The sequence below is a fragment of the Acipenser ruthenus genome, chromosome 9 (assembly GCF_902713425.1).
Source record: "Acipenser ruthenus chromosome 9, fAciRut3.2 maternal haplotype, whole genome shotgun sequence".
Taxonomy (NCBI): Eukaryota; Metazoa; Chordata; class Actinopteri; order Acipenseriformes; family Acipenseridae; genus Acipenser; species Acipenser ruthenus.
The window spans coordinates 232,501-246,010 of NC_081197.1; the positions used below are offsets into that span (position 1 = coordinate 232,501).

The 13,510-nt window shown below is 41.9% G+C and overlaps 1 protein-coding gene across 3 annotated transcripts in view; it reads left to right on the top strand.

Annotated features, from left to right (window-relative positions):
* The window catches only part of LOC117962675 (glycerophosphodiester phosphodiesterase domain-containing protein 5-like), a 53,388-nt gene that overhangs the window by 1,686 nt on the left and 38,192 nt on the right, over nucleotides 1-13,510 (top strand). Inside the window, exon 1 of one of the 3 annotated variants that reach the window (XM_059030596.1) lies at nucleotides 12,350-12,369. The exons of the other annotated variants lie outside the window; for them this stretch is intronic. The gene's annotated coding sequence lies outside the window, so the exon portion shown is untranslated. Of the gene's footprint in view, nucleotides 1-12,349; nucleotides 12,370-13,510 lie in introns of those variants that run through there. 3 annotated transcript variants of the gene reach the window in all.

Here is a 13,510-nt window from a genome sequence, read left to right on the forward strand (position 1 = left end):
GGTAGTGTCTCTCATTGTAAAGACAGGAGAGCCATTGTGAACAGTGTGCTCCTCACTGAGAGTGGCTCCTGTTCGGTAGCGTCTCTCATTGTAAAGACAGGAGAGCCATTGTGAACAGTGTGCTCCTCACTGAGAGTGGCTCCTGTTCGGTAGTGTCTCTCATTGTAAAGACAGTAGAGCCATTGTGAACAGTGTGCTCCTCACTCATTTTGTAATTACATTTTGCAGTTACATGATTCTAAAGACAATATCTCAATTATGGTCACATGGACTAGGGCAGCGTACTGTGACTCACCGTCTTGGGTGCGCACAGCCAGCGATTTCAAACCCGACAAGACGGTATAACCAGACACACTCTGTTAATGACAGCGCCACAAACTAGGAGACCAAGAGTCACAAAACCTGCCCAAGATCGACAGATCATTTTGCAGCATCTTCGTGATGTCAATTGTTAATCAGCACAATAAAAAGTCACTGCACCTGCTCTAAAACAGAGTTTGTCATTTTTCAATCACATCTAGTGAATTTTATCCAAATATAAGTGATAAGTTTCTTTTGATGCTCAGTATAGAGTGATCACTTCTAACAGTGCAGTGATCAGCATGCAGGGAGTCTCATGACAGCTAGCAGCAATGCAAAGTGATCACTTCTAACAGTGCAGTGATCAGCATGCAGGGAGTCTCATGACAGCTAGCAGCAATGCAGAGTGATCACTTCTAACAGTGCAGCGATCAGCATGCAGGGAGTCTCATGACAGCTAGCAGCAATGCAGAGTGATCACTTCTAACAGTCCGGCGATCAGCATGCAGGGAGTCTCATGACAGCTAGCAGCAATGCAGAGTGATCACTTCTAACAGTGCAGCGATCAGCATGCAGGGAGTCTCATGACAGCTAGCAGCAATGCAGAGTGATCACTTCTAACAGTCCGGCGATCAGCATGCACAGTGTCTCCTGGTTCAGGGCTTGCTATGAATAATTGAAAGCATGACTTATTGCTTTGTCTGTGAAAGGCACCTCCGAAATTAATAACGTTTTGGAAAATGACATGCGATCTTACAGAGCGCTTTTACTTACACTACAAACAGGGAATGGGATTTCATTAATAAGAAGGCACTGCTGTACGATTTAATCTGATCTCTTGAAATGCAAAGTCAGGGGAAAATGCACAGCGAGTTTAATGAGACACACCTGAGCTGGTACCTATACACACGGTGGCTAATCAAGCTTGTATTTAAACCTGGGATGGGCGAGACTGCTGTGCAATAGGAGCCTTCTTTCCATCCCTGCTGTACAGTAACGCACACATGAATACATTAACTTGACATGTTTATCATAAGACTATAACATATCAACAGTGCAAACACAGTGGCATTGGGTCGACACACTGTGCATTGGGGTGCGTTAAGCTTAAATAAAACACAGCCTGAACTAAATGAAACCATGGGGGCAGGAGGTAGAATTGCAGAATAGACAATAACACTCGTACTTCTGTGCATTGGGTATTTTTATGGAGATGCTCTGGTGCTTTTTAATGATCACTATTAATTAATTCAAACATTAGCCAAGTGGCTGACAAAGCCCTTTCGCAGCTTGCTGCCTTAGCTTCTGAAGTCAGCATCCTGTGCTGTGCCCAGGGAAATGGGCTGACTGGAAACAACACAGTGGATTGGGGGGGGTGGGAGGGGGAGGATTTTATACTGAAGTGTTTCTCTTGGCCTCACTGTGTCTGTACTGGCAACTAGCCGTTGAAAACTGAACACAGGTACTGGTTCAGTAGTAGTCGTTATAATGGCTGGTTCAGTAGTAGTCGTTATAATGGCTGGTTCAGTAGTAGTCTTTTATAATGATGGGGGTTAGATAATAGTAAACACATCATTAAGATCCCTTGCTTGTTACTCGCTGGTTTATACAGAGTGTAAATCTGTGCCAGTCCATTCAGATGTTGACTCCCTCAACCTGGCCTTAAACCAGTCTGATCACTTGATCCAGTGTAATCAGAACTGGGAGAGTGCCATCATTCTCCATAATGAAGACGAGCAGTGTGCTTTTACATAGGAACACACACACAGAAAGAACAGCACAGTGTAATCTTGGTCACCTGGTCTTAATGGTCACCTGATCTTTATTTGGAGTTCACTGGATCTTCTTAATGGTCACCTGATCTTTATTTGGAGTTCACTGGATCTTCTTAATGATCACGTGATCTTTATTTGGAGTTCACTGGCTCTTCTTTCCTGAGCTGGTGTCCATCCAGCCTTGATGCGAAGGGTTTCGTACTGTTTTGTTAATCGGTGTCTTTGGGTATCAGTGATGACGTCATACGATTCCCAAGAAGAGCCCCAATCGTATCATCAAAGTGCTTTCACTGTATCTGTACACAGGTCAGGGCACGTTTTAATACAGCCAATGTTTATATAATTAAAGGAGGACTGTTGTCTGAGTCTGGCTGTGATATTTCCACCTGTTCAAGCCTGCTATTGCAGGGATTTAAACAGCAGCGGGACAATTTAGATCAGTTCAGTAACTCGCTGCTTTATGTTAGGATTCCATCTGGGCTGTTCTGAATAAAACAACAGAGTGCTGTGCTTCAGATCATGTGAACACGGCTTCCTCTGTGTCTGACTGCTGTCTGAATTTAATACAGAAATCAAGCAGCCTGCATCTCCCGGTCTGAGCGGGGCGAATCCCTGTTTCTCAATTCCAATTCCTTTATAAAATCAATTCACAATTCCCTTTCAATTAATTCCAAAATTGCGATCAGCAGTATTCTTGTTAAAATTAGCTTCTCACAGTGGCAAGAAGTTATTTAAATTGAAGTCACTGTTAGTCAATTGAATTGGCTTCAAATGAAAGCAGTTGAACAATCCCAACAATGATATCTCTAAAATATCAAGTGCAATTTCTCATACCTCTAGCTTGCCTCATGCTGCATGGAGCAGTGGCTGTGTTTGGTGTGTTTGTTACACACAGCCAGTCTGGATCAATGGGCACAGGCTTTGCAGTTCCTCATGCTTCTAGCTTTCCTCATGCTGCATGGAGCAGTTGCTGTGTCTGTGTATTGTGCAAAAACCCTTTCCAAGTAAATGTTATGATGCTCTTAAACTTGCGCAAGAGGAAGTGGCTACTTGTATGAGGCATAATAGGATCAAATGGTCATTTAATGATGGACCGTTTTGTTAAGACAGAAATGAAACGAGACAGGGAGAGTGTGTGTCCATCCCAGCTATAAAACACACATTCATTTGGAGATCTACAGTGAGCCATGCTGTGCTTCTGGTCTTGTATCACGATACATGCCTCTATTACGATACATCATGTAAAGAAAGTATCGTGATTCATTAATACACAATGCATCGTTACAGCCCTGCTGCTGAGCGCGGCTGGTTCTCAAAGTGCAGCAGTCTTCGAAGTGAAAGCTTTCACGTGTGCTGACCTCAGCCAGACCCCACTTTCAGCTTCTTGTAACGTCTTCCAACTCGGTCACCCTCCGGCCCTGAGGGTGTTTCCTCTTGTGAAGCCAATGACTCTTCCAGACACTCAGGAGCCTCAGACAGGACCTCAATGAATGAGCAGCATCTGGGACTGCACTCTGCACAACAGGAGCGATCTGGAGCCTCAGACAGGACCTCAATGAATGAGCAGCATCTGGGACTGCACTCTGCACAACAGGAGCGATCTGGAGCCTCAGACAGGACTTCAATGAATGAGCAGCATCTGGGACTGCACTCTGCACAACAGGAGCGATCTGGAGCCTCAGACAGGACTTCAATGAATGAGTAGAGTCTGGGACTCCACTCTGCACAACAGGAGCGACCTGGAGCATGTGATGATGAAGTAAGCCTCATAACAACAGGTACAGCATGCAGGGACACGCATGGTCTGTGGATTGGAAATCCTAGGGTCTGCTCCTTTGTGTTTTATTATTATTATCCCCACAGATCTCCGGTTTCCAGTTGCTTACAATTGCAGTCCATTTGAGTTCTCCCTCTTGTTTTTTAACTACGTCCTTAATTATTTAATTAAAACCGACGAGAGCCTTGGGCTTTAATGGATGCGTCCACTAGTCAAGTAAGGGGATAGTGCATTTTAATTATTTAGTAACCACAGATTTATTTATTTTTTTTCAAAGGTTTTGGAATTACTTTTTGAATGTAATACACATCATTTGATTATGTGTACGTTGCTCTGTCAGTAAAGACTTTACACATATTTCAAATGTTCTTTGTCATGCTATACAATATAACAGCAGTTGACCCAGCCTTTTGATGCATAAGATCAGGTGTCACTTTGCAGTCCTCTTTCCCAGTCACAAGCCAGCAGATCTTGTACTGTAAGAGAGACTGAATCCGCTGTACAGAATTACCTTTAAATTACAAAGAAAGCCTCCGATCCTTTGAAGAAATAAATGGCTTGCTTTCTTCTTCCTGCAGTATAACAGACTGTATGTGGGTTAAAGAAGGGGGCTGGGATGTTATTTGGGCTGTTCATCCACCCACAGGTCTCACTGACTGCTACAGATCTGTGATCTCAGATCGGTGTGGAGCCTGTATATCCACTCCTATCAGCAGGGCTGTGTGTCTCAGTATTCAGATCGGTGTGGAGCCTGTACGTTGTTCTGGCTGTGTCTGATTGTGATTCTTCCTCCTACACTTCAATACGAAGCCCGACTTGCTGCTTTATAAGTTGCAGTAGTTGTTCTGATGTCATAGCAATGAGTGTCCTTCTTGTCATCACTGAGACGTACATCCGCCAGTCCCTTACAGGTTACTACAGACAACGCTAGTGTCATAATTGGAGTAAACTTGGTAGAAAGTCAGATACAAGCAAGGTCTAGAACTGTATTTATCTAAGCGGGTCTAATCTGGTACCACAGAAGACATTCCCATGATAAACTTGAGTAGAGTTTCACAAAGCAACCCGAAACTGGAGACAGTCCGATAAAACCGAGGTCCAGAACCCTAAAAGCAGTTCAATCTCAAGCGTCTCACATGTGCTGTAAAAAACCCGACCTCCTTTCACCAGACAATGTTCTTTTATAGCGTTGCTGAAAGGGGAGGGGTAGCACTTGTCACTCTTGTTTTTATTAAGTGCTTTCAGGCGCATCAGTTGCATCAGTTTCCATTGTCGGCTACCAGCGCGTTTTAGATTGAGCACAAGAGCAGTTATTGCAGGGGTTCATATACAGAAAGGCTTGTCGTTCACTCAGGCAAATAAGCCATTGATTGAGAGAACTGGGAGCTGAAAAATGCAACATTTGTCACTTCACACAGTGTTTGAGTTCCTAGTGATTTTGCAGTAGTAAAAACAAAGGCAGAAGAGAACTGTAAGATGTGAAGCCCTTCTCTCTCAATGATAATATCACTGTTCTAACTAGAATGCAGGGAGGGAAGTGAGACTCCTATTGCATGCGTCACCCATTCCAGGTTTTAATGCATGCTTGATTAGCCATATAAGCCATAATAATACTGGCATTAATGATCACCTGGGCTAAGTGACTCTCTGAAGCAGCCAGCCAACACCCCACACTGAAAAGCAGAGCAGTCGAGGCAGCATGAATAAGCAGTCCCAATCTTTGAGACTTCACTACAAGCACGCGTCCACATTGGTTTACACTGTGAGCTCAGCGGCGTGCTCTGAACTCGGAGGAGCACAAATCAAATTAATCGCTCCTTAACTTGATTTGCACACTATTTAATCTGAACGGCATGCAGCACTGTTTACAAAGCTGAAAGACTCCCTGGACATTTCCACTGATCCAGCTTCCATCCCTGCAGTAACTTCACTGCTGAAGCCACCAGAGAACAGAGATCATGTGAATGACAGATTTCTCTAGACTTCTGTAACTGAAACCTGCTAAGGGTTCTGTCTGCATTACCCTCCACACTCACACAGACTGCTTTACAATAGCGTTCTACCAATCCATACAGCTTCTTGTTTTATTTAGGTTTTTTAAATGCACTTGTGGACCAGACTATGTAAAGGACAGTCGTGAGATTTCTTTCCTTTGTTCTATTCCTCTGTGGTGTGTAACTTGGTGTGTTTGTATTGCTGTTCCGCTGTGCAGCTGACTCGTGCCTTTGGCAGCCCTCGTGATGTTGTCAGTTCGTTCATGTTTTATTGTGCTGCACTGCATCGATGCGCGCACCCCAGGGGTTTCCTGCTGGAGTCAAACACCAGCCCGTCATCCTCGTTGTGAAAAGGGGCAGAGTTACTGCAGTGCTGGAAGTGTAACTTGAGGAGGAGCCGTTAGAAATAACTGCTAGAATACAATGAAGTGTAGCTTGAGGAGGAGCCATTAGAAATAACTGCTAGAATACAATGAAGTGCAGCTTGAGGAGGAGCCATTAGAAATAACTGCTAGAATACAATGAAGTGTAGCTTGAGGAGGAGCCATTAGAAATAACTGCTAGAATGCAATGAAGTGTAGCTTGAGGAGGAGCCATTAGAAATAACTGCTAGAATACAATGAAGTGCAGCTTGAGGAGGACCCATTAGAAATAACTGCTAGAATACAATGAAGTGTAGCTTGAGGAGGAGCCATTAGAAATAACTGCTAGAATACAATGAAGTGTAACTTGAGGAGGAGCCATTAGAAATAACTGCTAGAATACAATGAAGTGCAGCTTGAGGAGGAGCCATTAGAAATAACTGCTAGAATACAATGAAGTGCAGCTTGAGGAGGAGCCATTAGAAATAACTGCTAGAATACAATGAAGTGCAGCTTGAGGAGGAGCCATTAGAAATAACTGCTAGAATACAATGAAGTGTAACTTGAGGAGGAGCCATTAGAAATAACTGCTAGAATACAATGAAGTGCAGCTTGAGGAGGAGCCATTAGAAATAACTGCTAGAATACAATGAAGTGTAGCTTGAGGAGGAACCATTAGAAATAACTGCTAGAATACAATGAAGTGTAGCTTGAGGAGGAGCCATTAGAAATAACTGCTAGAATACAATGAAGTGTAACTTGAGGAGGAGCCATTAGAAATAACTGCTAGAATACAATGAAGTGTAACTTGAGGAGGAACCATTAGAAATAACTGCTAGAATACAATGAAGTGTAGCTTGAGGAGGAGCCGGTAGAAATAACTGCTAGAATACAATGAAGTGTAACTTGAGGAGGAGCCATTAGAAATAACTGCTAGAATACAATGAAGTGTAACTTGAGGAGGAGCCATTAGAAATAACTGCTAGAATACAATGAAGTGTAGCTTGAGGAGGAGCCATTAGAAATAACTGCTAGAATACAATGAAGTGTAACTTGAGGAGGAGCCATTAGAAATAACTGCTAGAATACAATGAAGTGTAACTTGAGGAGGAACCATTAGAAATAACTGCTAGAATACAATGAAGTGTAGCTTGAGGAGGAGCCGGTAGAAATAACTGCTAGAATACAATGAAGTGTAACTTGAGGAGGAGCCATTAGAAATAACTGCTAGAATACAATGAAGTGTAACTTGAGGAGGAGCCATTAGAAATAACTGCTAGAATACAATGAAGTGTAGCTTGAGGAGGAGCCATTAGAAATAACTGCTAGAATACAATGAAGTGTAGCTTGAGGAGGAGCCATTAGAAATAACTGCTAGAATACAATGAAGTGTAGCTTGAGGAGGAACCATTAGAAATAACTGCTAGAATACAATGAAGTGTAGCTTGAGGAGGAGCCATTAGAAATAACTGCTAGAATACAATGAAGTGTAGCTTGAGGAGGAACCATTAGAAATAACTGCTAGAATACAATGAAGTGTAACTTGAGGAGGAGCCATTAGAAATAACTGCTAGAATACAATGAAGTGTAACTTGAGGAGGAACCATTAGAAATAACTGCTAGAATACAATGAAGTGTAGCTTGAGGAGGAGCCATTAGAAATAACTGCTAGAATACAATGAAGTGTAACTTGAGGAGGAACCATTAGAAATAACTGCTAGAATACAATGAAGTGTAGCTTGAGGAGGAGCCATTAGAAATAACTGCTAGAATACAATGAAGTGTAGCTTGAGGAGGAACCATTAGAAATAACTGCTAGAATACAATGAAGTGTAGCTTGAGGAGGAACCATTAGAAATAACTGCTAGAATACAATGAAGTGTAGCTTGAGGAGGAGCCATTAGAAATAACTGCTAGAATACAATGAAGTGTAACTTGAGGAGGAACCATTAGAAATAACTGCTAGAATACAATGAAGTGCAGCTTGAGGAGGAGCCATTAGAAATAACTGCTAGAATACAATGAAGTGTAACTTGAGGAGGAGCCATTAGAAATAACTGCTAGAATGCAATGAAGTGCAGCTTGAGGAGGAGCCATTAGAAATAACTGCTAGAATACAATGAAGTGTAGCTTGAGGAGGAACCATTAGAAATAACTGCTAGAATACAATGAAGTGTAGCTTGAGGAGGAGCCGGTAGAAATAACTGCTAGAATACAATGAAGTGTAGCTTGAGGAGGAACCATTAGAAATAACTGCTAGAATACAATGAAGTGTAACTTGAGGAGGAACCATTAGAAATAACTGCTAGAATACAATGAAGTGTAACTTGAGCAGGAGCCATTAGAAATAACTGCTAGAATACAATGAAGTGTAGCTTGAGGAGGAGCCATTAGAAATAACTGCTAGAATACAATGAAGTGTAGCTTGAGGAGGAGCCATTAGAAATAACTGCTAGAATACAATGAAGTGTAACTTGAGGAGGAGCCATTAGAAATAACTGCTAGAATACAATGAAGTGTAGCTTGAGGAGGAGCCATTAGAAATAACTGCTAGAATACAATGAAGTGTAGCTTGAGGAGGAGCCATTAGAAATAACTGCTAGAATACAATGAAGTGTAGCTTGAGGAGGAGCCATTAGAAATAACTGCTAGAATACAATGAAGTGTAGCTTGAGGAGGAGCCATTAGAAATAACTGCTAGAATACAATGAAGTGTAGCTTGAGGAGGAGCCATTAGAAATAACTGCTAGAATACAATGAAGTGTAGCTTGAGGAGGAGCCATTAGAAATAACTGCTAGAATACAATGAAGTGTAGCTTGAGGAGGAGCCATTAGAAATAACTGCTAGAATGCAATGAAGTGTAGCTTGAGGAGGAACCATTAGAAATAACTTCTAGAATACAATGAAGTGTAACTTGAGGAGGAGCCATTAGAAATAACTGCTAGAATGCAATGAAGTGTAGCTTGAGGAGGAACCATTAGAAATAACTGCTAGAATGCAATGAAGTGTAGCTTGAGGAGGAGCCATTAGAAATAACTGCTAGAATACAATGAAGTGTAGCTTGAGGAGGAGCCATTAGAAATAACTGCTAGAATGCAATGAAGTGTAGCTTGAGGAGGAACCATTAGAAATAACTTCTAGAATACAATGAAGTGTAACTTGAGGAGGAGCCATTAGAAATAACTGCTAGAATGCAATGAAGTGTAGCTTGAGGAGGAACCATTAGAAATAACTGCTAGAATGCAATGAAGTGTAGCTTGAGGAGGAGCCATTAGAAATAACTGCTAGAATACAATGAAGTGTAACTTGAGGAGGAGCCATTAGAAATAACTGCTAGAATGCAATGAAGTGTAGCTTGAGGAGGAACCATTAGAAATAACTGCTAGAATGCAATGAAGTGTAGCTTGAGGAGGAGCCATTAGAAATAACTGCTAGAATACAATGAAGTGTAGCTTGAGGAGGAACCATTAGAAATAACTGCTAGAATACAATGAAGTGTAACTTGAGGAGGAGCCATTAGAAATAACTGCTAGAATACAATGAAGTGCAGCTTGAGGAGGAGCCATTAGAAATAACTGCTAGAATACAATGAAGTGTAGCTTGAGGAGGAGCCATTAGAAATAACTGCTAGAATACAATGAAGTGTAGCTTGAGGAGGAACCATTAGAAATAACTGCTAGAATGCAATGAAGTGTAGCTTGAGGAGGAGCCATTAGAAATAACTGCTAGAATACAATGAAGTGTAGCTTGAGGAGGAACCATTAGAAATAACTGCTAGAATACAATGAAGTGTAACTTGAGGAGGAGCCATTAGAAATAACTGCTAGAATACAATGAAGTGCAGCTTGAGGAGGAGCCATTAGAAATAACTGCTAGAATACAATGAAGTGTAGCTTGAGGAGGAGCCATTAGAAATAACTGCTAGAATACAATGAAGTGTAGCTTGAGGAGGAACCATTAGAAATAACTGCTAGAATGCAATGAAGTGTAACTTGAGGAGGAACCGTTAGAAATAACTGCTAGAATACAATGAAGTGTAACTTGAGGAGGAGCCATTAGAAATAACTGCTAGAATACAATGAAGTGTAACTTGAGGAGGAGCCATTAGAAATAACTGCTAGAATACAATGAAGTGTAGCTTGAGGAGGAGCCATTAGAAATAACTGCTAGAATGCAATGAAGTGTAACTTGAGGAGGAACCATTAGAAATAACTGCTAGAATACAATGAAGTGTAACTTGAGGAGGAGCCATTAGAAATAACTGCTAGAATGCAATGAAGTGTAGCTTGAGGAGGAACCATTAGAAATAACTGCTAGAATGCAATGAAGTGTAGCTTGAGGAGGAGCCATTAGAAATAACTGCTAGAATACAATGAAGTGTAACTTGAGGAGGAGCCATTAGAAATAACTGCTAGAATACAATGAAGTGTAGCTTGAGGAGGAACCATTAGAAATAACTGCTAGAATACAATGAGGTTTCGTTTCCAGCAGTGTGTGATTGTAATAGGGGCTACACCGGGCCGAATCCACAGGACCAAATCCTCACGGCTGAATCCACAGCATATCCGCGAGTGAAGGTCACATTGTATTGATTACAATCAATAGAAAGAACTATTCCAGCCCAGTGTAGTGGTGTTTTAAAATGCTTATATTGAAAGCTGTGTGCGCTATAATGATTTACCTGATTTACTTCCTTTTAATTCCCTCTGCCCTTCTGCAGGCTGAGCTGTCCTTGTGCCTCTATGCTGGGAAGGTGACTACATTTGGGGGCTGATTCGTGAAAGTGATTTACAGTATAATCGAAAATCTCGAAAAGCTACTCACTTCTAAATCTTTTGTAGTCATTTTTGTATTACTTTAGTATAAATACATTTTAATTTGGATTCATATGTTGTTTTTTTCTGACTTTATGTGAACAAAAAGACATAAATTCGCCCGTTTTCTCATTGGAAATAAGTACATTTCAAAATATCACTGTCCTGGTCACAAAAGCAAAGTTTGTGGGGAATAATAGCCATTTTCTATACTTTTGAGGCATAAGCAATTAGGAAATAACACTTACTACCCAGGAACCAAAAAAAATAATAATTTGTTACACGGTGTAATCATTGGTTTTGTGGCATTTCAAAAGCGAAAGTAATGAAGTAAACTGATAAGTTGGTGTTGATTAGTTGAGCGTAGACTTTGGCACGTTTTAAACACAAGTCTGCTAAGGAGGGATGCAATCGTTGGGCTTGGTTAGATGGTTTTACAGCTGCTGCTTTTGCACAATTACTGGATTTGACCCCCAAAACCAAAGAACGTATTGAAAAATACCTCTTGAGGGCAGGGTTGAAATATTTCAATTGTATTAAGTGCATGTCCTGGGTCTCCAGACCTTTACTGGGTCCAAATCGCTTTAAATCTACCTCTGGAAAGTAAGCTAAGGCATCGATAAGACTTGCAGTCAAACTGTGTTTCTGTGCTTTTTTGGTTCTGAATGTGGTTGGATTATATACTGTGTGTGTGTGTGTGTGTGTGTGTGTGTGTGTGTGTGTGTGAGTGAGTGTGAGAGTATATAGAGTGTGTGTGTATGTGTGAGAGTGTATATAGTGTGTGTGTGTGTGTGTGTGTGTGTATATACTGCGTGTGAGTGTATACTCTGTGTCTGTGTGTGGGGGGTCTGTGTGTGTGAGTGTATATAGTGTGTGTGTGTGTGTATATACTGTGTGTGTGTGAGAGTGTATATATTGTGTGTGTGTGTGTGTGTGTGTATACGGTGTGTATATGTGTGTGTACTGTGTGTGAGTGTATATAAACTGTACAGGCTTGTGTACAAGGAAAGGCAATAGAGAGCTGATATTTTAAGTGTATTTAATTGTTGCTCTGTAGACACAGGCCACTGTTCTAACAAAGTGATTGGACTACATACTGTAATGAAATAATGTGCACAGCGTTAAAGCATGACATGCTGTATTGAGTGCAGGTTGCTTGTTCCCTGGACGCTGAAGGCTGACCTTGAACAGGCCCTCGAGGAGGATGCAGTCGAGATAGATCTCTCTCTTCTGAGACGACTTCCAGCTTCCAACCCAACAAGCGCTCGCTTTCTGCACACAGGCGCTCCACTGTTTCCTGCGCTGCAGAGTGAAAGAATGCTGTTTTAAACCCGGGCTGTGTCACGGTAATAATAGTTTAAAAATGCAGAGTAGGAGCTTTTTTTTTTCTTCCTTTTTAATAAACTGTTTGTGCCAAGTAAGGGATAAGCAGCAGTAAAGCCGACAGCCTGTCTGCTGCTCACAGGCATTACATATATTAAATATTGATGTTGAAATATACTGTAGAGCAAGCAGCATGCTCCTTGCAGGCTGTAACATTGGACACTTTCAAACAATGAGTATAGAAGGCAGACACGTCACGTGACGCTGTGTTAAAGTAGGGAAGACGTGGAACAAAGCATCCAGTTTCTAAGATGGTTCCAATCCGCTAGAGAAGGGAGTTCTGTAAGCAGGGGGGTATGGGGTTGCTGTGGGTCGCTAGCTGATATTGCGCATGTACAGTTTAGGGGAAGTCATTCTGTTGAATCCTCTACCAGGCAGGATCCAGCAGCAAGGCAGTAATTAGTGGGGGGCCTCAGTTGGGGAACTCTGTCCCGCTCTGCTGACATTTGCAGGTTTTTCAACTTGTTTTCTTTAGATGCTGGCATGCAGGTTTAGCTTCTTTATTTATTTAGTGAAGTTCCTGCTTTGAATGCAGAATGCTGCTTTTGGAATCTTGCAAGCTTTGGAACATGTGGCATGTTTGTTTGTAGAAGGCTGTTTGCACTGTAATACATGCTAGTAACATTGCTCTGGGTTACAGTAAGTGAAATGCATTAGAGTCCACTCATTTGGGATGTATCAGATTGGGCTTCTTCAAAATTGCACCTGGATGCAAACTGGTTTCTGGGTCTTGGCTGTGCTGGCCTGGGGTCCCACATACTGGGTGAGGAAAGCCCAGACAGAAGATGTTCTGTATATGTATTCATACAGCTGAAAGTGAAGCAGAAAACGATCAGATTGTGAACTTGCAGCAGCTGCAAAATCCACTCTCCCAGCAGGTTGTGCATTGGGGGTAGTGGTGCCTGAAGGTAGAGTGGGGGAGGGAGAAATTAAATGGGAAAGCAAACTGCAATATCAAAAATTCAACTCTATTTCTCTGATGTGGACAGCAATCCACCAGGGAGACTGTCGAATGTCTTTCACCTGTAATCTGCAGCAGACACAAGACCAGTTCTCTGAAGCGAAACGTCTGGGCTGCTGGTGCCCACCAATGACCAGGACCTT